The following is a 22,434-nucleotide window of genomic DNA, read 5'->3' on the forward strand; positions in this document are numbered from 1 at the left end:
TCTAAAACAACATAATCTCCATATGGTCTTCTTAATGGAGACTAAACTTGATAAGCAACGTATAGAGAAAGTTAGAAAGAGTTGTGGTTTTGTGAATGGAATTGATGTTGAAATGGGAGGGTACGCGAGGTGGGCTGTGTTTAGCATGGAAAAGAGATATTGTAGTTAGTTTAAAAAGTTTCTCAATGAATCACATTGATGTCATGGTTAAAGAAGAAGAGGATGAAGAAGAATAGAGATTCATGAGGTTTTATGGTTCGCCCTATGTTAATAATAAGAATGATTCCTGGAATTTGCTTAAGAAATTTGGGCAAGAGCAGAATCTTCCATGGTTAGTAAGTGGTGATTTTAATGAGATCATTTATTCTTTTGAATAAAGCGGAGGTATACCAAGGGTAGATAGAAGAATGGAGGCCTTCTGAGAGGCTTTAAAAGAATGCCAATTAGAAGATTTAGGCTATTCGAGGGTTTGGTTTAATTGGGAAAGGGGGAATTTGCCAGAAACAAATATTAGGGAAAGACTAGATAAGGGAGTTGCAAATGATAAATGGAGGCATCTTTTTCCAACAGGGAACATCAAACATCTACCTTATTCAATGTCTGATCATTGACCACTTCTTCTAAATACAAAGAGTGGAAATAATTATGTGAGAAAGCCAAAAATTCAAATTTGAAGCGTGGTGGATCATGAAGGAATCGTTGGAAAAATAAATTAAAGCATCATAGGAATCAATAAGAGGAACGGTAATAGAGAAACTCAAGAGGTTACAAGCAGATTTAAAGGTATGGGAGAGATCAATTAAAAAATAGCGAGACAGATTAAAGCAAAAGCTCACAAAGGAACTTGAAATGCTAATGGCGGAGGATAGGACTAATGAAACAATGGCAAAAATTGTTGATACTAAGTTTTGTAATAGCCCAAATTTACTCGGGCCCGTAAAAATAAATAAATATAATAAAAATAAAAAAATAAAAATTTATTAAAATAAAGTCCATTTACAGTCCATTAACAAAACCCAAAACCCAATAGCCCAACTGATGACCCAATACCCAATCAGCCTACACTACCCAATACCCGGTTACACTCAAGCCCAAGTGCCCAAGTGCTGCCCAAAATACATAGGGCCCAAGTGGCCTAATTCGTTAACGGGAGACAGAAAGGCCTAGGGTTTCAGAAACCCTATGCGCTGCAAGCACCCCAGCAGACGCGTCCGTTCGTCTCGCAGTGACGTGATTCAAGGCTCCGTATCACGCCATAATCGACACTTGAATCAACGTCGGTGTGCCGTCCTCAGTGCCCGTTTATTACTAGCCTCCTCGCTGGTACTTGCAAAAGGAGAAGAAACCACAGCAACCAAAGAAACAAACAGGGAAATAAATCAAAGGATTTTTTCCTAAAATGTAACATAGGGTTATAAAAACCCCTTTTTTTGATCTTTTGTAATACTAAGGTTTTTTTTTTGAATATACACACAGTTTCAATAAAAAGAACACAAATTTTACAGATATAAACAGATATACACATATACACAAGGGAGATGAACAGTTTCATTGTGGAAAAGGTGATTCAGTTACATTTTTTATTTACTTCCTGTTGTTCTACATGTATGAATTGTTTCTTTTTTTAAAAACATCAGTATTTAAAAGAGGGAAGAGGTTACATGTGTTTCGCCTGGAAAGACGAAGGTTTTTAACATTCTGACCACCGCATACGGTGGCGCGTGTGGCGCGTGTGGCGCGTGCGCCGCGTGCGGCGCGTGTGGCGCGTGCTGCCCAGCAATTTGAGACCGGAGCTCGGACTGCCCTTTCCTCTCTCATTTAAGAGAGTTTCAAAGTTTTTTTTTTAAAAACAGTTTCTAAAATGAATTTTGGCCCAAAAAACTGACTTAAATAGCATAATAGAAACGGTGTCGTTTTTGATTAATCTGATAAGTACCAAAACGGCACCGTTTAAACCCAGGATCCGCGTGTTGACCCGAGAACCAGATGAGATCCGCGTGTTTTTCGTTTAAATGGGTAATTTCCCAATTAGTCCTTCTGCATTTTTAACCTTTACAATTTTATTTTGTTTTTATTTTAAATTGACCCCAATCTTCTACGATTAATTCAATCTAGTCCTAATGGCTATTAAAGCCTATTCTGGGAACGACGTCGTTTTATGGGATTAGGGCAAATTGCCCAGTGAGTCCCTTGTAGTTTTGAATACGTTCCAATTAGGCCTAAATTTTTTTTATTTTAAAATTAGCCCTAGAACCCTAGTTTTATTTAATTTTAATCCTTTTAAATATTTTTGCATAATTTATTTATTAAATACCTTATATATTATTTATTTTTATAAATATTAGTTATATAAAATAATATATATTATTTTTTTATTTATATACTATTCATTATATTATTTTTATTATTATACATTTTATTTATAAATCTTATTATACATTATATGTTTTACTATATATATTATTCCTTGCATTTTTTATTTTTATTTTATTATAAATTATGTATTATTTTATTATTCATTAATTGTGTAAAATTTTAATTTTTTTAATTATTATTAAATAATAGTATATATATTATCCTTATTTATATGATAGTTATCATATTATTATATTTCATTATATTTTATTTATATTTTTTATTACATATCATATATTATTATATATTATTCCCTATTTATCTTCCTTTTATTATATATTATTTCATTATTTATTATTTATTAGTATAAAAAATTTAAATTTGTAACTTATTATAAACTAATACATATATTGTTATTATATATATTTAATGTCTATATTTAAAATTTACTACAAAATTTTGTTCTAATTTAACATCCTTTTTTTATAAATATATCAAGCTACTATATTAAATAATATATATTTTTAAAATTTTTTATTACTTATATATTGCTTAATATTTTTTTATTATTTTCATTTTGTTTTTTATCCTTCTTTTATTAGGTATTGTTTTAACACGCTAATTTCATCTTATAAATTATTTGTTATTTATCATGTTATTTATTTATTGTTATGTATTCACGTGTAAATTGATCATTTTATGTTATTATTTTAAGAATATATTCGCATGAAATATTATTATATATGTTTAATATTCATTATTCTTGCTGCTTTGTACTTTTGTATGAAATGATAATGTGTATATTCATGTCATTTATGATTATGTATGCATGAAATGTTAAAGCATATTGTGATTTATGTCGTATTTACCATTTTCCACATTATATTTGTATGAAATGTTAAACTATGTAGTTTAATTAATCCAATATTGATCTTTTGTAATAGGTTAAATGCATCAACATTTTTTTAAAAAAATTTATATTTCATCTAATCCAAAGGAATCTTAAAAACAAGGCAATGTCTTTTGTATTTAAGAATTTGGGAAATAGTGCCCTAACATGCTGAGTTGCAATTTCCCATTTGTCTAAATATCTAAAATATCCTTTTTAATAAACTTTGCAAATTACAAGATGATTTTTAGTTACAAAAGTTTAAGAACATCGTGTCCAATCATGCTGGATGTAATGTTCGCATTCTTTTGGGACGAAAGAATTTTGATTTTCAACTCAAATTGTTACGATTTTAAAAGTGATATTATTGCTAAATTCTTTCAAGCTTTTGACATTAAGACAAAACTATTCGATTTGGTACCAATTTTGGGCGTTACGACGGTGCTAACCCTTCCTCGTACGTAACCGACTCCCGAGCCCGTTTTCTCATAATTTCGTAAACCAAAATGTTTTATAAGGTGATCCAATCACACTTTAAAAGGTTGGTGACGACTCCCATTTTCAAAATTCCCTACCCATTTAAAAGGAGGTTTCGACAGCTTGGCGACTCCACTGGGGACCAATAAGAGAGTCAAGCCAAGAAATTGATTATTTTCTGTCTTAATGTCGGAAGTTTGGAAAATTTCACATATATTGATCTTTTTACATATGTTTGCTGCATATGTTTGTTATCTTATTTCTAGATATTGCATTTGCATGACCGCTATGGTCGCACCCCTAAGTGGGAGTGAGAAGCTACGCTTTCGTGAGGTTTTCACCTCCGTATAAGCTAGTGGATTACTTCCGGGATACTGTACCTATGTCTTCATGAGATTTTCATCTCCGCATGGCCATAGGGAAATGTGTCCCCCTGAACTGAACTTGATCTATATGAGTCTATAATGGGTGAGGACCGAGGAATCTGCTAGTTCAAGTACCCTTGCTTTAGAACTGAAACGCATATAGTGAGCTTTAAGTGCTTACCCAAGGGAGTAGAGTGATAACCTTTAGTAAGCTATCCTTATAAGTGCTTGTTTATTAATACTGACTTACTTTATTTTGCTATCATCGCATGTCACTCAACATTTAAAGGTGTCAATTCACGGTTCGATTTCTAGATTCGAAAGTTTTGTAATGAGGAACGAATATCTTGATAAAGTGTAGGACAATGCCTCTGTTTGTACCTGGTCAGAGAAAACCCAGATAGAGAAAGGAGATAGTATTACAGAGGGGTATACCTCAGAGTTATGGGACTTCACTCGTATTAATTCGACACAGAATGAGTTTCAGGAGTTGAGAGACATTTGGGCCCAATGGGATGACGCGGCTAAACAGCTTTTCTATCAGATTATGGAGATCTTCCCTATTTGCTAGACATCAAGGTAGATAAACATATGTTCCGGGCTATGGTACAGTTTTGGAACACTGCCTATAGTTGTTTCACATTTGGAAAGGTAGACTTAGTCCCTACTTTAAAGGAGTATACGACCTTGCTTCGCTGCCCAAAAATTCAAGGTAACAAATCTTATGTTAGGGCTGCTAATCCCCCGACTTTCGTGAAGAAATTAATGATGATTACAGGGGTGAGTGAACAGTGGGCCGCAACTCGAATCCAACAAAAGGGTGATAGCAAATTCATTCCTTGGGCAGGTTTGAGGGATTTGATATTGGCACACCCAGATGTGAAGAAGAGGGTTGATGTCTTGGCCTTAAGTATGTATAGATTGATGATTTTCCAAAAAACTATGGGGCACATAGATGAGGCAGTTGCAGATTTATTCGATCGAAGTAGTAAACAGAACACACCTGTGCCTGCAATCCTAGCCGAGACGTTTAGATCCTTGAGTGCGTGTCAGGGAGCTGGGGAAGGTAGATTCATTGGATGTGCACAGTTGTTGTTAGTTTGGTTCCATTGTCATTTTTGGAGGGTTGATAAGGTTCCTTGTCGAGTGTTCTTTAAGGATTATTCTCCACTAAAGGAAGCAGCAGCTACACCGAGAAGGGATGACATTACAGAGGAAAGGTGGATAGAAATACTTCAGAACCTCCGAGAAGAAGATGTTATGTGGAAAGCCCCTTGGATGACTCCTAGCGAAATCCTTTATCGTTGCAGGAACTTTGACTGGGTACCTCTTCCTGGAATTTAGGGGGTTGTTGGTTATGCACCATTACTTGTCCTAAGGCAATACAAGATAGAACAGTTTATATTAGCAACATAAGGGCTAGTTCAGAGTGACTTCTCATATAAAGGGGATCATTATAAGAAGAAGATGCGAGAAATCTCTGAAGCTTAGAAGAAGGTTTGTTGTGTGAAGATTCTGACTAAAAGACCGATGACAACTTTTGAATAAAAAGAGTGGTTTAGTAAGAGAGTCAATGATAACATCCCTAGACCGAGTTTGGAGGCTGTTCGATCAATGGATGAGAATTTACGAGTGATTCCATTAGAGTTAGAGGTCATAAAGCAAGAGTTCGAAAGGAAGAGTTTGGAGCTTGGAAGAAAGATAGAGAGGCTCGAGGAGGAGAAGATGTACCTAAGTTTAGACGTCGAAGTTCAAAAAATCGAGGTCGAAAAAGTAAGGAAAGAAAAGAGGAAGATTGAGGAAGACCGAGATGATTTGAAGACACAGTATAAGAAGGCACAGCTATCATTGAAGAGAGATGGATTGGGGAAGTCTTCGAAGCAGTGGCAACAAGAGGTTCAAGAAGAAAGAGCCAAAGCCGAGTATTGGGAGAAGAAGTTCCAAGAGATGCAGTTGCGTAATCAGGCCCTAGAGAAGGAGAATCAAGGATTAAAAACTAAGGTAACTGAGCTGGGATGATCCCTTCATCATCACCGAAGTCGTAACTCTGCGGTCGAGTTAAAGGCATGCCTGGATAAGATCAAGGAAATGAAGCACAATATTGGAGGGTTGGAAGCAGCACTATAGGACTGTGAGCTACGGATTGAGTAGCTCGAGGCAAGAGAAGAACATTGGAAGGGAGAGCTTCACCATTTTCAGGATCAAGTCAAAGATAGTGACGACCTCATGGGAGAAGCTATAGTACAGATTCGAGAGGTTGCTGATCATTTGCAAGACCTGGCGGCGCAAGCTAATGTGTTAAGTACAAAGTATGAGTTAGTGTCAGATAGAGGTCTAGAGTTAGCTTCGTTATTGAATAGGGTTAAAACTTTGGGCCTGAGGGCAAAGGCGTACTTGTAATCTATTTTGTGTAAAGATTTTTGTTTCTTAAATAACGTTTTCTAAAAGAAATTGAATCAGAATCGATATCTTTTTACATTCATGCATTGCAAATCTGGAAGCAACACATCCTTAGGGTACACGCACTAAGTCAAAGAATATGGATCAAAGACTTGAGCAAATTCAGAAAGAAATGCAGGAGCAATTGCAGGAGTAGTTAGCAAAAATCAAACAGGAAATGAAGGATCAAATGTTGGAAGCTCAAAGGAATATGATGGCTGAGATGGCTCAGCTGTTGAGGGGGACAACGGATAAAGGAAAGGCCCCTATGACTACAATTGAGGAGGATAACGAGGGTTATCCTCCTGGTTTTACTCCGCCTCATATGCAGACTCAACCTGAGGCATATCCCCGAGGGCCGTCTGTCACAATAAGGCCTCAACAGGAACAAGTCGATGCTGGAATACCCATGAACTTTCAAACTAGTTCGGGATTCAACCTTGGAGACAACCCTGCCAATCCAGTTATACCTGATCTAGATGTAGCTGAGAGGGAAGACATGAGACTCTAATCATCAAGGTAATTAGAGAAATGTTGTAGATGGTTAGAGGAGAAATTTAAGACACTAGAAAATGCTGATAATCGTCAGGGAATTGATGCTAAGGACTTGAGTTTGTTCCTAGATTTGGTGCTTCCCCAAAAGTTCAAAATGCCGGAATTCGAGAAGTACAATAGGACTACTTGCCCAGAAGCCCATATCACTATGTTCTGCAGACGAATGACTGGTTATGTAAACAATGATCAATTATTGATCCATTATTTTCAGGATAGTTTGGTTGGGGCAGCAGTTAGGTGGTATAATCAATTGAGTCGTACAAGGATCGGTTCTTTGAGAGACTTAGCGCAAGCCTTTATGCGGTAATATAATAATGTGACTGACATGACTCCTGATAGAATCACTTTACAAAATATAGAAAAGAAGCCTAATGAGAGCTTTAGGCAATATGCACAGAGGTGGGAGGAGGTTGCCATGCAAGTTCAACCACCGCTCTTAGAGAAAGAAACTACCATGTTGTTCATCAACACTTTAAAGGCCCCATTCATTACCCACATGATTGGAAGTACCACCAAGAGTTTGCCGATATAGTTATGGCGGGAGAAATGATTGAGAATGCCATAAGAGGTGGCAAGATAGAGGGCGAAGCTACTAAAAGATCGGTCTCAAGAAGGAAGGATAATGAGGTGAATAATACGAGTAGCTATAATTCAAAAGCGGTTGCGGTTAGTTAGCCTAGAATAACTACGGTTAGGCAATAAGATTCTCAAAATCAGGGATCTGGTTCGAGACAGAATTCTGAAAAGGTCTCATTTACGCCTATCCCAGTGACGTAACGGTAGCTTTATCAAAGTTTATTCAATGCGCATGCAATAGCCCCTTTTCATTTGAAACCGTTACAACCCCTATATCCCAAATGATATGATACAAACACCAAATGTGAGTACCATGCGGGGATATCGGGGCATTCAATTAAAAATTTCACTAGTTTTAAGAAGGCAGTGGAAAGACTAATTAAGATGGGGGTCGTAAAATTTGACGACACCCCTAGTACAGAGAACCTGTTGCCAAATCATGGTGATCAAATGGTAAATGCAGTTGAGGATACGGGTATGAGAAGGATTAAAGAGGGCGTGTCCAAGGTGAGAATGCCAATGAAAATGATTTGGGAAGAAATGGTGAAAAGAGATATGATAATCTCTAAAGAGAGGAATAAAGAAGTAAGGGACTACTGTGAGTTCCATGCTAAAAAGGGGCACGAGATCCAGGAATGCGACGAGTTTAAGGCCGTGGTATAAAGCCTTATGGACAACAAAGAGCTAGAATTTTATGAAGCTAGTTCAAATGAGGGACATATATGCACATTAGAAGGTGCACCAAAGAATCAAAACCGGCCGAGGATTATTATTTCTTTACCAGGAAGTAATGAAGTTGAAACACCAACGGTACCGAAAGTCATCATTCATAAACCTGTTTCCTTTCCTTATAAGGATAACAAGAGGGTACCCTGGAATTATAACTACCATGTGTCAATGCTGGAGAAGGAGGATATAGCTAGTGCTTCTAAGGAAGCTCAAGGTGAGGGTTCTTACACACGTAGTGGGAAGCGCTACGATGCAAAAGGCATCAAAGTTGAACCTGCAAAAGCAAAAGTTTTAGACAAAGGAAAAGGGACCGAGACACTAGTTAATGAGCCAGTGAAGGAAGAAGAAGCCAGAGAATTTTTAAAATTCTTAAAACACAGTGAGTACAGCATGGTTGAACAATTGCGCAAACAACCAGCTCGTATATCAGTGTTGGCTTTGCTTCTAAGTTCAGAGGCATATTGGGAAGCATTAATGAAGGTGCTCAATGAGACTTATGTTACTAAAGATAGATCCATCAACAAGTTGGATCAATTGGTTAGTAACATAAGTGCTGAGAATTTCATCTATTTCAATGATGATGAAATCCCACCGGTGGCATGGGATCAGCTAAAGCTTTACACATCACCACTCGTTGTAAGGGGTATACACTGCCAAGTGTGCTTATTGATAATGGATCAGCTTTAAATGTCTTGCCATTATCGACATTGAACAGATTGCCTGTAGATAGTTTTCACATGAAAACATACCATAATGTAGTGAGAGCATTTGATGGCACGAAAAGAAGGTCATGGGAAGAATTGACATTCCTTTAATGATTGGGACAAACACGTATGAGGTGGAATTTTTAGTGATGGACATTAAGCCCTCTTACAATTGCCTGTTGGTGAGGCCTTGGATACATTCGGCAGGAGCGGTGCCCTCATCTCTACACCAAAAATTAAAGTTAGTAGCTGATGGACGGTTGGTCACTATAAATGTGGAGGAGGACATTATAGCGATAGTTACCAGTAGTGCACCCTATGTAGAAGCAAACGAGGAGGCAATTGCATGCTCTTTCCGTTCATTAGAATTTGTCAATGCAACATTCATTTTAGAGGGGAATGAGGTGCCGGTGCCCAAGATATCTAGAACTACAAGGATGGGTTTGCAAATGACAACAGGAAGAGGAGCCTTGCCAGGAAAAGGATTGGAAAGATATCTTCAAGGAGGGATTCAAATTCCAGAGTTAAAGGAGAAGAAAGACCATTTTGGTTTGGGTTTCAGGCCAGATCGAAAGAAAATGAGGAGGGAAATGGAGAAGCGTCAAGAAAGGAGAAGGGCGCGTTTAAGTGGAAAAGAAATAGAATGGGAATCGATGACATTCCTCCATATATCCTAAACCTTTGTGTTAGGAGGGATAATTAACCCTAAAGGAAGTTTGCTTGAAGAAGGAGGTTGTTACATCAATGTTGTGTATAATGAAGAATCTGAACGAGGAAACCTTGAGGGCATTCGCCCTTACGAACCGGGAAGCTCTTTGAATAATTGGGTTGCAGAGGAACTTCCTGTAGTTTTTAAAGATTCTTCAGAGTAATTTCCAGAACACTCTTATTGCTCTAAAGCCTAGGAGAAGTAAGATTTCATTTGTAAAATAGGCTCATGTTCAGATATTTACATTTCAATAAACGTAACTTTTATTATCAATTCAAGTGAATATTCTATACCATTCAATATTCTTTTAACCTTTACATTCTTTCATTTCATTCATAACATAAAAAAAACGTTTTGAAAATTCATTTATTCTTTGTACATTCTTTCGTACCTCGTAGGTCCCTAGATATCAATGACATGAGCACTGATATTACAAATCCTAGATTCTCTTTTGAGTAAGACATGTGTTTAGAAGGACTTCAGGATTTTGAAGATAACAAGGATTGCGATATGTCTCCAGATCTATTGAGAATGGTGAAACAAGAGGAGAAACAAATCCTACCCCGTGAGAAAGAGGCAATAGAGAATATAGCCTTGAGGGAAGGGAAGAAGGTGAAAATAGGCACACATATTTCTAAGGAAACGAGACAAGGCCTTGTTGAGCTACTACGGGAATTCAAAGATATCTTTGCATGGTCATATGAGGATATGCCGGGTTTGAATACTGATATCGTAATACATCGCCTCCCCATAAGACAAGATTGCAAGCCAGTCCAACAAAAATTGTGAAGGATGAGGCCTGATATTGTGCTGAAAATAAAAGATGAAGTCAAAAAGCAGTTTGATGCTAGATTCCTAAAAGAGGTTAAGTATTCAGAATAGGTGGCCAACATCGTGCCTGTCCCTAAGAAGGATAGGAATGTACGAATGTGTGTTGACTACAGAGATCTGAATAAAGCTAGCCCAAAGGACAACTTTCCCTTACCGCATATCGACACTTTGGTGGACAATACAGCGGGATATTCATTGTTCTCCTTTATGGATGACTTCTCAGGGTACAATCATATAAAGATGCATCCTAGGGACATGGATAAAACCACCTTTATAACACTATGGGGCAACTTTTGTTACAAGGTAATGCCCTTCAGACTAAAGAATGCAGGGGCAACACATCAAAGGGCTATGGTGACCTTATTTCACGATATGATGCATAAGGAGATTGAGGTGTATGTTGATGACATGATTGCTAAATCTCGAACAGAAATGGAGCATATTGAAGTCTTGAAGAAGTTGTTCCTGAGATTAAGGAAATTTCAGTTGAAGCTTAATCCGGCAAAGTGCATCTTTGGAGCTAGGTCGGGGAAGTTACTGGGCTTTGTGGTCATTGAAAAGGAAATAGAAGTTGACTCAGACAAGGTTAGAGCCATACGAGAATTGCCTCCACCACGTACTCAGAAGGAAGTTCGGGGTTTTCTTGGAAGATTGAATTATATTACTCGGTTTATTTAGCAATTAACCGAGAAATGTGATCCTATATTTTGCCTCCTTAAAAAACACAACCAAGGTACTTGGGATGAGGAATGCCAGAATGCTTTTGATAAGGTTAAGCAATACTTGTTAAATGCTCCAGTGTTATCTCCGCCTAGTCCAGATAGACCATTAATTCTGTACTTATCAGTGTTTAGTAATTCTATGGAATGTGTGCTTGGCCAACATGACGAGTCGGGAAGAAAAGAGAAGGCGCTATACTACCTCAGCAAGAAATTCACAGAGTGTAAGATGAGATATTCGCCAATTGAGAAATTGTGTTGTGCTTCAATCTAGACGACTCGAAGGTTGAGGCAATATATGTTATATCATACGACTTGGCTAATTTTAAAACTTGATCCATTAAAGTACATGATGGAGTCAACAGCACTAAATGGAAGAATGGCAAGGTGACAAATATTACTTTCAGAATTTGACATAGTCTATGTAAGTCAAAAGGCTATAAAAGGAAGCGCGATAGCAGAATTTCTGGCTAGCAGAGCTTTAGAAGATTATGAGCCATTAAGCTTTGATTTCCCTAATGAGGAATTGATGTATGTGGCAACTATTGAAGAACGTCCATGGAAGATGAACTTTGACGGCGCATACAATGCGGTAGGAAATGAAATTAGGGCAGTCTTGGTATCCCCAAATGGTGATAATTATCCATTCACATGTAAATTGGATTTTGACTGTATGAACAATATGGCTGAGTATGAAGCATGCATCATGGGGATTCAAGCGGCCAGAGAGCGAAAAATTAGAACTCTGGAAGTATATGGAGACTATGCGTTGGTAATATACCAGCTTAGGGGTGAATGGGAGACAAGGGACCCCAAATTGATTAATTATCGAAAGGTAGTTGTGGAGTTACTTGAAGAGTTTGATAACCTCACTTTCAGTTATCTCCCACGGGACGAAAATCAGATGGCGGACGCTTCGGCGACATTGGCTTCCATGATTAAAGCAAATAAACAAGAGGATATGAAACCAATTTAGATGAGCATTTCGAAGGTTCCAGCTCATTGCTGTAACATCGAAGAAGAGGAAAATGATGACCATCCGTGGTATCAAGATATATTACGGTATGTGAAAAATCGTGAATATCCTGAGAAGGCAACTGAAAACGATAAAAGAACTTTAAGGAGGTTAGCCTGCGAATATGTGCTAGAGGGGGATATCCTTTATAAAAGAAGGAAAGATCAGATACTTTTGAGATGCGTTGATGTTATAGAAGCTAAACAAATCCTGGAAGAAGTACATGAAGGAGTTTGTGGTACATATGCTAATGGCTTTATGATGGCAAGACAAATCATGAGGTTTGGATACCATTGGTCTACTATAGAAGGAGATTGTATCAGTTATGCTAAGAAATGTCTTAAATGCCAGATATATGGAGACAAGATCCATGTACCACCTTCACCCTTACATGTTATGACTTTTCCATAGCCCTTTTCCATGTGGGGCATGGATGTCATTGGGCCAATATCACCAAAAGCTTCAAATGGGCATCGTTTCATTTTTGTGGTCATCGACTACTTCACAAAATGGGTAGAGGCAGCTTCTTATGCTAGCGTCACTAAGTCAGCAGTAGGGCGATTCTTGAAAAAGGAGATCGTTTGTCGGTGTGGAATGCCTGAGAGGATCATATCAGACAATGCATTGAACTTGAACAACAGCACGATTATGGAAGTCTGCAGCCAATTCAAGATTAAACATCATAATTCATCTCCATATCGCCCAAAGATGAATGGGGCAGTGGAATCTGCTAACAAAAACATCAAGAAGATAGTGGGGAAAATGACTGAAACCTACAGAGATTGGAATGAGAAGTTACCATTTGCACTCTTACCTTACCGAACGTCCATCAGAACCTCTACTGGGGCAACTCCTTTCTCGTTGGTTTATGGGATGGAGGCAGTGTTACCCATGGAAGTTGAAATACCTTCTCTTCAAATTTTGTCGAAAATAAAGCTAAATGAAGCAGAATGGATTCAATCGCGGTATGACCAATTGAACTTGATTGAATAAAAGAGGCTAAGGGCTATTCGTCATGGTCAGATGTATCAGAAGCGAATGATGCGAGCTTATGATAAGAAGGTTCGTCCAAGAAAACTTCACGAAGGGGACTTGGTGCTGAAAAAGATCATTCCCATACAAAAAAACTTTAAAGGAAAATGGATGCCGAATTGGAAAGAGCCGTATGCTGTAAAAAAGGCTTTCTCTGGAGGTGCTCTAATTTTAACAGAAATGGATGGGAAAAGTTTACCCAATCCAATGAATTCAGACTCAGTCAAGAAGTATTTTGTCTAAAGAGAAGGGAAAACAAGGTGAAAACCCACAAAGGGCACTTTGAGATTTCTAAAAAAGAAATGGAGAGGCCAGGGTGAAAACCCGCAAAGGGCGCCTTGAGACCAAAGGGATTTTGAGTTGAAAACCCGAAAGGGCTGCTCAAATATTCGAGAAACATGCGGTGACTTTGCTACACCGGATTTGACAAGAAATGGAGTGTGTTACATACCGGAGCATCAACGAAGTACTTTGAATCTTCTAAACACATGTTAAACTCAAAATAGTCTTTATGGAATTTGTGTACAGAAGCTCAAGCTGTGATATGTTGAACATCAAATTTTTGTTCTGATTACTATCTTTAGATTCTTTTTCTTCTCAAAGATATGTTTTCAGATTAATTTCTTGTTGTACTCTGATGATTTATCTAATTATTCTCAAGATCAGATTATTTGTCTTCTAAAGTATGTTGTATTGAAATAATGATTGATGAACAAATATTTTTACAAATGAAGTTTTGCATATTACTCTGGGAATTGCTAGAAAATATGAGAAACTAAAACAGAACAATTGTTTGAAGAATTCCCATGAGTAAAGGTCGGAGGCACTCAAGGAAAATTCTTTTTCAGTCCAAAGGATGATTGGACAATTCAAACGATTCAATCGTAGGAGAAGATCGCCTAAAATGGGTCGTAACGTTCGGAGAATGGTATAATAGGACCAATTTGATTCAAAACACATGAACGGAGTATGATTGATACTTGGAGTGGAACTTTGATAGATGAACGAGTAAAGACATCCGAAATAGGAATCATTTTCATAACATTTTGCATAATTAGGAGCATTTGGTTCATTTCAAGCATGGCATTGTAATCATCAGGCATGAGTGTATATGCATTCTACAGGTTATGTCCTTTAAGAGACAATGTAGATCGAAGATAGCAGATTTGGCGTCTCTGTATTGTCAGAGAGCAAATCGAAGAGAACAGATTTGGTGTCTCTATATTGTTAGAGAGCAGATCGAACATAGCAGATTTGACGTCTCTGTATTGTCAGAGAGCAAATCGAAGAGAACATATTTGGTGTCTCTATATTGTCAAACAATAGATCGAACATAGCAGATTTGACGTCTCTGTATTGTCAGAGAGCAAATCGAAGATAGCAGATTTGGCATCTCTATATTGTCAGAGAGCAGATCGAAGAGAACAGATTTGGCGTCTCTATATTGTCAGAGAGCAGATCGAAGATAGCAGATTTGGCACCTCTGTATTGTCAGAGAGCAGATCGAAAATAGAAGATTTGGCGTCTCTGTATTGTCAGAGAGCAGATCGAAGATAGCAGATTTGGCACCTCTGTATTGTCAGAGAGCATATCGAAGATAGCGAATTTGGCGTCTCTGTATTGTCAGAAAGCAGATCGAAGATAACAGATTTGGTATCTCTGTATTGTCAGAGAGCAGATCAAAGATAACAGATTCAGCGTCTCTGTATTGTCAAAAAGCAGGTCGGAGATAACAGATTTGGCATTCTTAAGTTTGCAAGAAGCAGGTTGAAGATAGCCAATTTGACATTCCTGAAGCTATCAAAATACCTTTGAGGAATATGAAGATAAAGATTTCGAGATTTGGCCAGGTCGGGCAAATTTGGTCCTTTTGTAATCTTTGCTCTATTCCTGTTACACAGTAACAAGCAAAGAGTGACAGCTGTAATAGCCCAAATTTACCCGAGCCCGTAAAAATAAATAAATATAATAAAAATAAAAAAAACAAAAATTTATTAAAATAAAGTCCATTTACAGTCCATTAACAAAACCCAAAACCCAATAGCCCAACTGATGACCCAATACCCAATCAGCCTACACTACCCAGTACCCGATTACACTCAAACCCAAGTGCCCAAGTGCTGCCCAAAATACATAGGGCCCAAGTGGCCCACTTTGTTAACAGGAGACAGAAAGGCCTAGGGTTTCAGAAACCCTAGGCGCCGTAAGCACCCCAACAGACACGTCCGTTCGTCTCGCAGTGACCCACCATTACTGTCGTGATTCCAGGCTCCGTACCACGCCATGATCGACGCCTGAATCAACGCCAGTGTGCCATCGTCAGTGCCCGTTTATTACTAGCCTCCTCGCTGGTACCAGCAAAAAGAGAAGAAACCACAGCAACCAAAGAAACAAACAGGGAAAGAAATCAAAGGATTCTTTCCTAAAATGTAACAGAGGGTTATAAAAACCCTTTTTTTGATCTTTTGTAATACTACAGTTTTTTTTGAATATACACACAGATTCAATAAAAAAACACAGATTTTACAGATATAAACAGATATACACATATACACAAGGGAGACGAACAGTTTCATTGTGGAAAAGGTGATTCAGTTACATTTTTTATTTACTTCTTGTTGTTCTACACGTATGAATTGTTTCTTTTTTTAAAAACATCAGTATTTAAAAGAGGGAAGAGGTTACCTGTGTTTCGCCTGGAAAGACGAAGGTTTTTAACCTTCTGACCACCGCATACGGTGGCGCGTGTGGCGCGTGGGTGTGCTGCCCAGCAATTGGAGACCGGAGCTCAGACTGCCCTTTCCTCTCTCATTTAAGAGAGTTTCAAAGTTTTTTTTTAAAAAACAGTTTCTAAAATGAATTTTGGCCCAAAAAACTAACTTAAATAGCATAATAGAAACGGTGTCGTTTTTTATTAATCTGATAAGTACCAAAACGGCACCGTTTAAACCCAGGATTCGCGTGTTGACCCGAGAACCGTATGAGATCCACGTGTTTTTGTTTAAATGGGTAATTGCTCAATTAGTCCTTCCGCATTTTTAATCTTTATAATTTTATTTTGTTTTTATTTTAAATTGACCCCAATCTTCTACGATTAATTCAATCTAGTCCTAATGGCTATTAAAGCCTATTCTGGGAACGACGTTGTTTTATGGGATTAGGGCAAATTGCCCAGTGAGTCCCTTGTAGTTTTGAATGCGTTCCAATTAGGCCTAAATTTTTTTTATTTTAAAATTAGCCCTAGAACCCTAGTTTTATTTAATTTTAATCCTTTTAAATATTTTTGCATAATTTATTTATTAAATACCTTTTATATTATTTATTTTTATAAATATTAGTTATATAAAATAATATATATTATTTTTTATTTATATATTATTCATTATATTATTTTTATTATTATACATTTTATTTATAAATCTTATTATACATTATATGTTTTACTATATATATTATTCCTTGCATTTTTTATTTTTATTTTATTATAAATTATGTATTATTTTATTATAAATTAATTGTGTAAAATTTTAATTTTTTTAATTATTATTAAATAATAGTATATATATTATCCTTATTTATATGATAGTTATCATATTATTATATTTCATTATATTTTATTTATATTTTTTATTACATATCATATATTATTATATATTATTCCCTATTTATCTTCCTTTTATTATATATTATTTCATTATTTATTATTTATTAGTATAAAAAATTTAAATTTGTAACTTATTATAAACTAATACATATATTGTTGTTATATATATTTAATGTCTATATTTAAAATTTACTACAAAATTTTGTTCTAATTTAACATCCTTTTTTATAAATATATCAAGCTACTATATTAAATAATATATATTTTTAAAATTTTTTATTACTTATATATTGCTTAATATTTTTTTTATTATTTTCATTTTGTTTTTTATCCTTCTTTTATTAGGTATTGTTTTAACACGCTAATTTCATCTTATAAATTATTTGTTATTTATCATGTTATTTATTTATTGTTATGTATTCACGTGTAAATTGATCATTTTATGTTATTATTTTAAGAATATATTCGCATGAAATATTATTATATATGTTTAATATTCATTATTCTTGCTGCTTTGTACTTTTGTATGAAATGATAATGTGTATATTCATGTCATTTATGATTATGTATGCATGAAATGTTAAAGCATATTGTGATTTATGTCGTATTTACCATTTTCCACATTATATTTGTATGAAATGTTAAACTATGTAGTTTAATTAATCCAATATTGATCTTTTGTAATAGGTTAAATGCATCAACATTTTTTTTAAAAAATTTATATTTCATCTAATCCAAAGGAATCTTAAAAACAAGGCAATGTCTTTTGTATTTAAGAATTTGGGAAATAGTGCCCTAACATGCTGAGTTGCAATTTCCCATTTGTCTAAATATCTAAAATATCCTTTTTAATAAACTTTGCAAATTACAAGATGATTTTTAGTTACAAAAGTTTAAGAACATCGTGTCCAATCATGCTGGATGTAATGTTCGCATTCTTTTGGGACGAAAGAATTTTGATTTTCAACTCAAATTGTTACGATTTTAAAAGTGATATTATTGCTAAATTCTTTCAAGCTTTTGACATTAAGACAAAACTATTCGATTTGGTACTAATTTTGGGCGTTACGACAGTGCTAACCCTTCCTCGTACGTAACCGACTCCCGAGCCCGTTTTCTCATAATTTCGTAAACCAAAATGTTTTATAAGGTGATCCAATCACACTTTAAAAGGTTGGTGACGACTCCCATTTTCAAAATTCCCTACCCATTTAAAAAGAGGTTTCGACAAGTTTTATCTAAATATGGAAATTGATAAAGACGAAATTTACTGGGAACAAAGGGCAAGGGCAAATTAGCTTAAAGCAAGGGACAAGAATTCAGCCTTTTTTTCACAGGTTTGCCTATTTTCGAAGACGTAATAATACCATAACTAGCATGGAACTTGATAGAGGAGGAGAGGCTACTGAAGCAAGAGAGATCAATGAAGCTGCTACGTTATATTTCCAGAAGTTGTTTATGTCAAATAGAGTTGGGGACCTTTCTTATCTCCTAACGGGTATTAAAAAAAAATATTTCGCCAAATATAAATATTGCTTTATTATCAACTTTTACACCAGAAGAAGAGTATGAGGCCTTGAAAAGAATGGGACCGACAAAAGCACTAGGACCTATGGTTTTCCAGCACTTTTCTTTCAGAGGTATTGGCATATTGTTGGTGAATATTGTAGGTGAAGAAGTAAGTAACTTCTGTTTGGAAATTAAAATAATGATCTTCGTTTTGGCCCTGTCAACCAAATGGATATTGTGCTGATCCCAAAAACCTAAAGCCTCACAAATCTAGTTAAGTTTAGACCGATTAGTTTGTGTTCGGTCCTATATCAAGTGGTGGCAAAGACAATTGCAAATCGACTTCAAGTAGCAATTGGGAGATGCATTGATGAGGCCCAAAGCACTTTTGTCCCAAAAAAGTTAATTTTTGATAATGTTAATTTTTGATAATGTGCTACTAGCTTATAAGGTCTTGCATACGTTACGACAAAAGTGTACAGGGAAGAAATGATATATGGCAATTAAGTTGGACATGAGCAAAGCCTATGATAGGGTTGAATGCGGTTTTCTTAAAGAAGTCATGTTAAGAATGAGTTTTTCAAAAGAATGGGCAGAGCTAATTATGAAATGCATTACCCCTACATCGTATACAGTCAATACAAATGGAGTAAGAGGAAGAAAATTTCAAGCAACTAGGGGCTTATGTCAAAGAGACCTTCTAAGTCCTTTCCTTTTTCTATTTTGTAGTGAGGGACTATCATCTTTGATGAGATTAGCAATGAAGGAGGGCTTGCTAAAAGATGCAAAGACTTGGAGAAAAGGTCCAAAAATTTCACACTTACTCTTTGCAAATGATTGTATTTTATTTGGGGAAGCATCGGGCAGGGGAGCAATGGTGTTAAAAGGAAATCTGAAGGAGTACGAAAAATGTTCAGACCAATGTGTAAATTTTAATAAATCTACAATCTTTTTTAGCTCGAACAATTCAGAAGAAAAGAAGAAAGAAGTTGTGCCTATCTTGGAGGTAAGAAGTTTAACAAATTTGGAAAAGTATTTGGGTCTTCCTAACATGGTTGGTAGGCGAAAGAATGAGTCTTTTCAATATCTCAAAAAGAAGGCTTATACTCGAATAGAAGGGTGGAGTACCAGAGTATTATCACAAAGAGGTAAGGAAGTATTTATAAAGTCAGTGCTACAAGCTATTCCAACCCATGCTATGTCTTGTTTTCTTCTGCCAAATTCTCTATGTGGAGAACTAGAAAGTATTTTTGCTAAATTCTAATGGCAAAAAGCCCACGAAAAAAGAGGGATTCATTGGTGTTATTGGAAGTACATGTGTCGACCTAAAAAAGAGGGTGGCTTGGGTTTTAGAAACATGGGACAATTTAATGTCTCACTTCTAGCTAAGCAAGGGTGGCGAATTTTGAACAACCCAAATTCCTTAATTGCAAAAGTTTTAAAAGCAAAATATTTTCTGGATGTTAACTCTTTAAACTTGTGGTTGGGAAATAACAGCTCGTATACATGGAAAACATCTAGGCTGCTAGTGGCACTTTAGAAGAGGGATTGTGCTGGAAGGTGGGAAAGGGTACGACTATTTCAGTTATTAATGACTTATGGATTCCAGATGAAAAAAAAGTCAAATTAGCATCTTCATTTATTAATTTGAACGACTTTAAAGTTGCTGAGTTAATTGATTCAAGTAGCAAAACATGGAAAAATGAGTTGATAGAGTCTACCTTTCCAGAGGAAGTAGCCGAGAAGATTCTTCGTATTCCGTTGGCAGAGGAACCTCATGAAGATTTTTGAGCTTGGAATGGTGAGCCATCGAGAGAGTACACAGTGGGTAGTGCCTATAAACTATTACAAAGTAACGAAGATGATCTTAGAGCTTACGCTTTACAAACCGACTATAAGGAATTTTATAAAAAACTATGGCTTCTCAATCTACCTCCAAAAATAAAAATTACAGTCTGGAAAATATCGTGGAACTATCTACCTAGACGAGTTAACATGTTAAAAAGGAAGTTATTGAATACTACAATATACCCCCGGTGTGAAAGTGGAACATAGAATCTAGACCATCTATTCCGTGAATGTCCTGTTTCAATTTTAGTATGAAAAGAGTTATCATGCTAGATTTTTTTACAAGAAACTCACTAGGGGTTTTTACAGTGGCTAACCTGGTTATTTTTGCAGAGCTCTCCATTCTAGTGTAGGATTCTTTGCTGTGCATTATGGGCAATCTGGGGAGACAGAAACGCTAAAGTGCATAAGAAGGCTAGTAAATCTGGAAAAGAAATAGCGAGTTTCGTTAAAAGTTACATATCAGAGCTGAATGAGATTGATAAAAGAAAACCACAAATCCCTATTGCTGTTAGAAAGTGAAGGCACCCACCTGACCAGATTGTGAAGATTAATTTTGATGCAGCATATGACGGGAGAATGCGTCAATCGACAGCGGGGATAGTGGCTAGAAACAGTGAAGGAAATGTTCTGTTATCGTGTTTAGAGATCCATCAAAGAGTTGCATAACTTTCGCTGTTGAAGCACTCGCGTGCCTGAAAGCGACTCAGATCGGTATTGAAATGCAATGGGAAAAAACCATCATTAAAGTAGATTCGTTATCAATAATAAAAAAGTGTAAAGGGAAAAGCTCAGATAAATCTTTGGTAGGTGCTTATATCCATGATATTCATCAGTTACTATTAAAAACTCGACAATGCCGATTTGAATATATCCCAAGAACAGAAAACAACTTAGCGTATATTTTAACAAATGAAACGTTGAGGAACAAGAAGGAATCCTACCTGATAGGAAGCGTTCCAGAATCTGCAGCGGAGCAAGAGGAAAGGGATAAGGTGAGAGAACCAAATTGAAGTTTCGAAGAAGAAAATAAAATAGGGGAGTTTGAAAAGGGATATGAATGGATTTGATGGAAAACACCCCATTGGGAATATGGAAGCGTCTTAATGAAGAAATCTCAGATGAAGAGACAAGACGGCAACAGAGCAGTTTTTAGATTGGCAAGAGAAATGATGTGGTCAATGCAATTCTAGTGACTTCTGATTTTATTTTTTGTTGTGTTTTATTCGGGCCATAATTTAACTTTGGGCCTTTTTTTTCTGGTTATTATGCTTTTAGCTTGGTTAGTTTTCCCTTTATTTTATCGGTTTTTTTTGGTCCATGTCTTATATATGAGCTCCTTTATGTTTTGTTTTTCCAAATTTATTTTTTGTATTATCAAATTTATTTTAATAAAACCCAACCTGATTATTAGTTTAAAAAATAGTTAAAATATTAAAAAAGTTATACCCTAAATCATAAGTCTTAAGTTTTAACCCTAAATCCTAAATCTTAAATCTTAACACTAAACTTTAAATCTTAACCTTTAAGCCTTAACGTTGAACCCTAAACTCTAAACCATAAGGCATGAGCCCTAATGTAATAGCCCAAAAATAGGTCTAGTTGGACCAGAGGTTTCGGGACCACAAAAATCTGAGATAGAAATAATTATTTTATGATTATTTTGAGGTCCATGATATGATTGCATGATTGTGTGAAAATTTCGTGAAGAAATTCTATGCATAAAGTGCTCAATTTGAAGTTAGGGACTAAATTGAATAAGTTGCAAAACCTGCATTCTAGAAGTTTCTAGTATGAAATTGCTTTGAAATATTAATTAGGAGGTCTTAAATAGCAATTTGACCAATTTCTAAGTTATGGACAAAAATTGGACATGGATGGCATTTTTTGAAAGTTTAGTAAGGAAGGGCATTTTGGTCATTTGGTAATTAAAACAAATAAAAAGGGAAAATAAAGCCAAAATTGACTCATCTTTTTCATGAAGGCCAAAATTAGCATGGGGGAAGCCATGACTAGGGTTTTCAAGCTTTCCAAGCTCAATAGTAAGTCCGTTCTAACCCCGTTTTTCAAGTTCTTTA

The 22,434-nt window shown here is 36.0% G+C and overlaps 2 long non-coding RNA genes across 4 annotated transcripts; both read right to left on the reverse strand.

The window, feature by feature from the left end:
• Positions 1 to 962: 962 nt before the first annotated feature.
• Positions 963 to 16,648, reverse strand: LOC121206623 (uncharacterized). Of its 2 annotated transcripts, none has more exons than XR_005901688.1 (2): positions 16,081 to 16,648; positions 963 to 1,320 (listed from the first exon to the last, which is right to left on the reverse strand). It is a non-coding gene; the product is annotated as an uncharacterized lncRNA (long non-coding RNA). The 2 variants fall into 2 exon arrangements; XR_005901689.1 differs by having other exon boundaries at positions 963 to 1,326.
• Positions 16,649 to 17,451: 803 nt separating this feature from the next.
• On the reverse strand, positions 17,452 to 21,542 carry LOC107888585 (uncharacterized). 2 transcript variants are annotated; one of them, XR_005901690.1, is made up of 4 exons: positions 21,301 to 21,542; positions 20,889 to 21,051; positions 20,674 to 20,736; positions 17,452 to 20,591 (listed from the first exon to the last, which is right to left on the reverse strand). It is a non-coding gene; the product is annotated as an uncharacterized lncRNA (long non-coding RNA). The 2 variants fall into 2 exon arrangements; XR_001681411.2 differs by having other exon boundaries at positions 20,674 to 20,780; positions 21,301 to 21,531.
• Between the last annotated feature and the right edge of the window lie 892 nt (positions 21,543 to 22,434).

Source organism: Gossypium hirsutum, chromosome A09, assembly GCF_007990345.1.
Source record: "Gossypium hirsutum isolate 1008001.06 chromosome A09, Gossypium_hirsutum_v2.1, whole genome shotgun sequence".
In the NCBI taxonomy this organism is placed as follows: domain Eukaryota; kingdom Viridiplantae; phylum Streptophyta; class Magnoliopsida; order Malvales; family Malvaceae; genus Gossypium; species Gossypium hirsutum.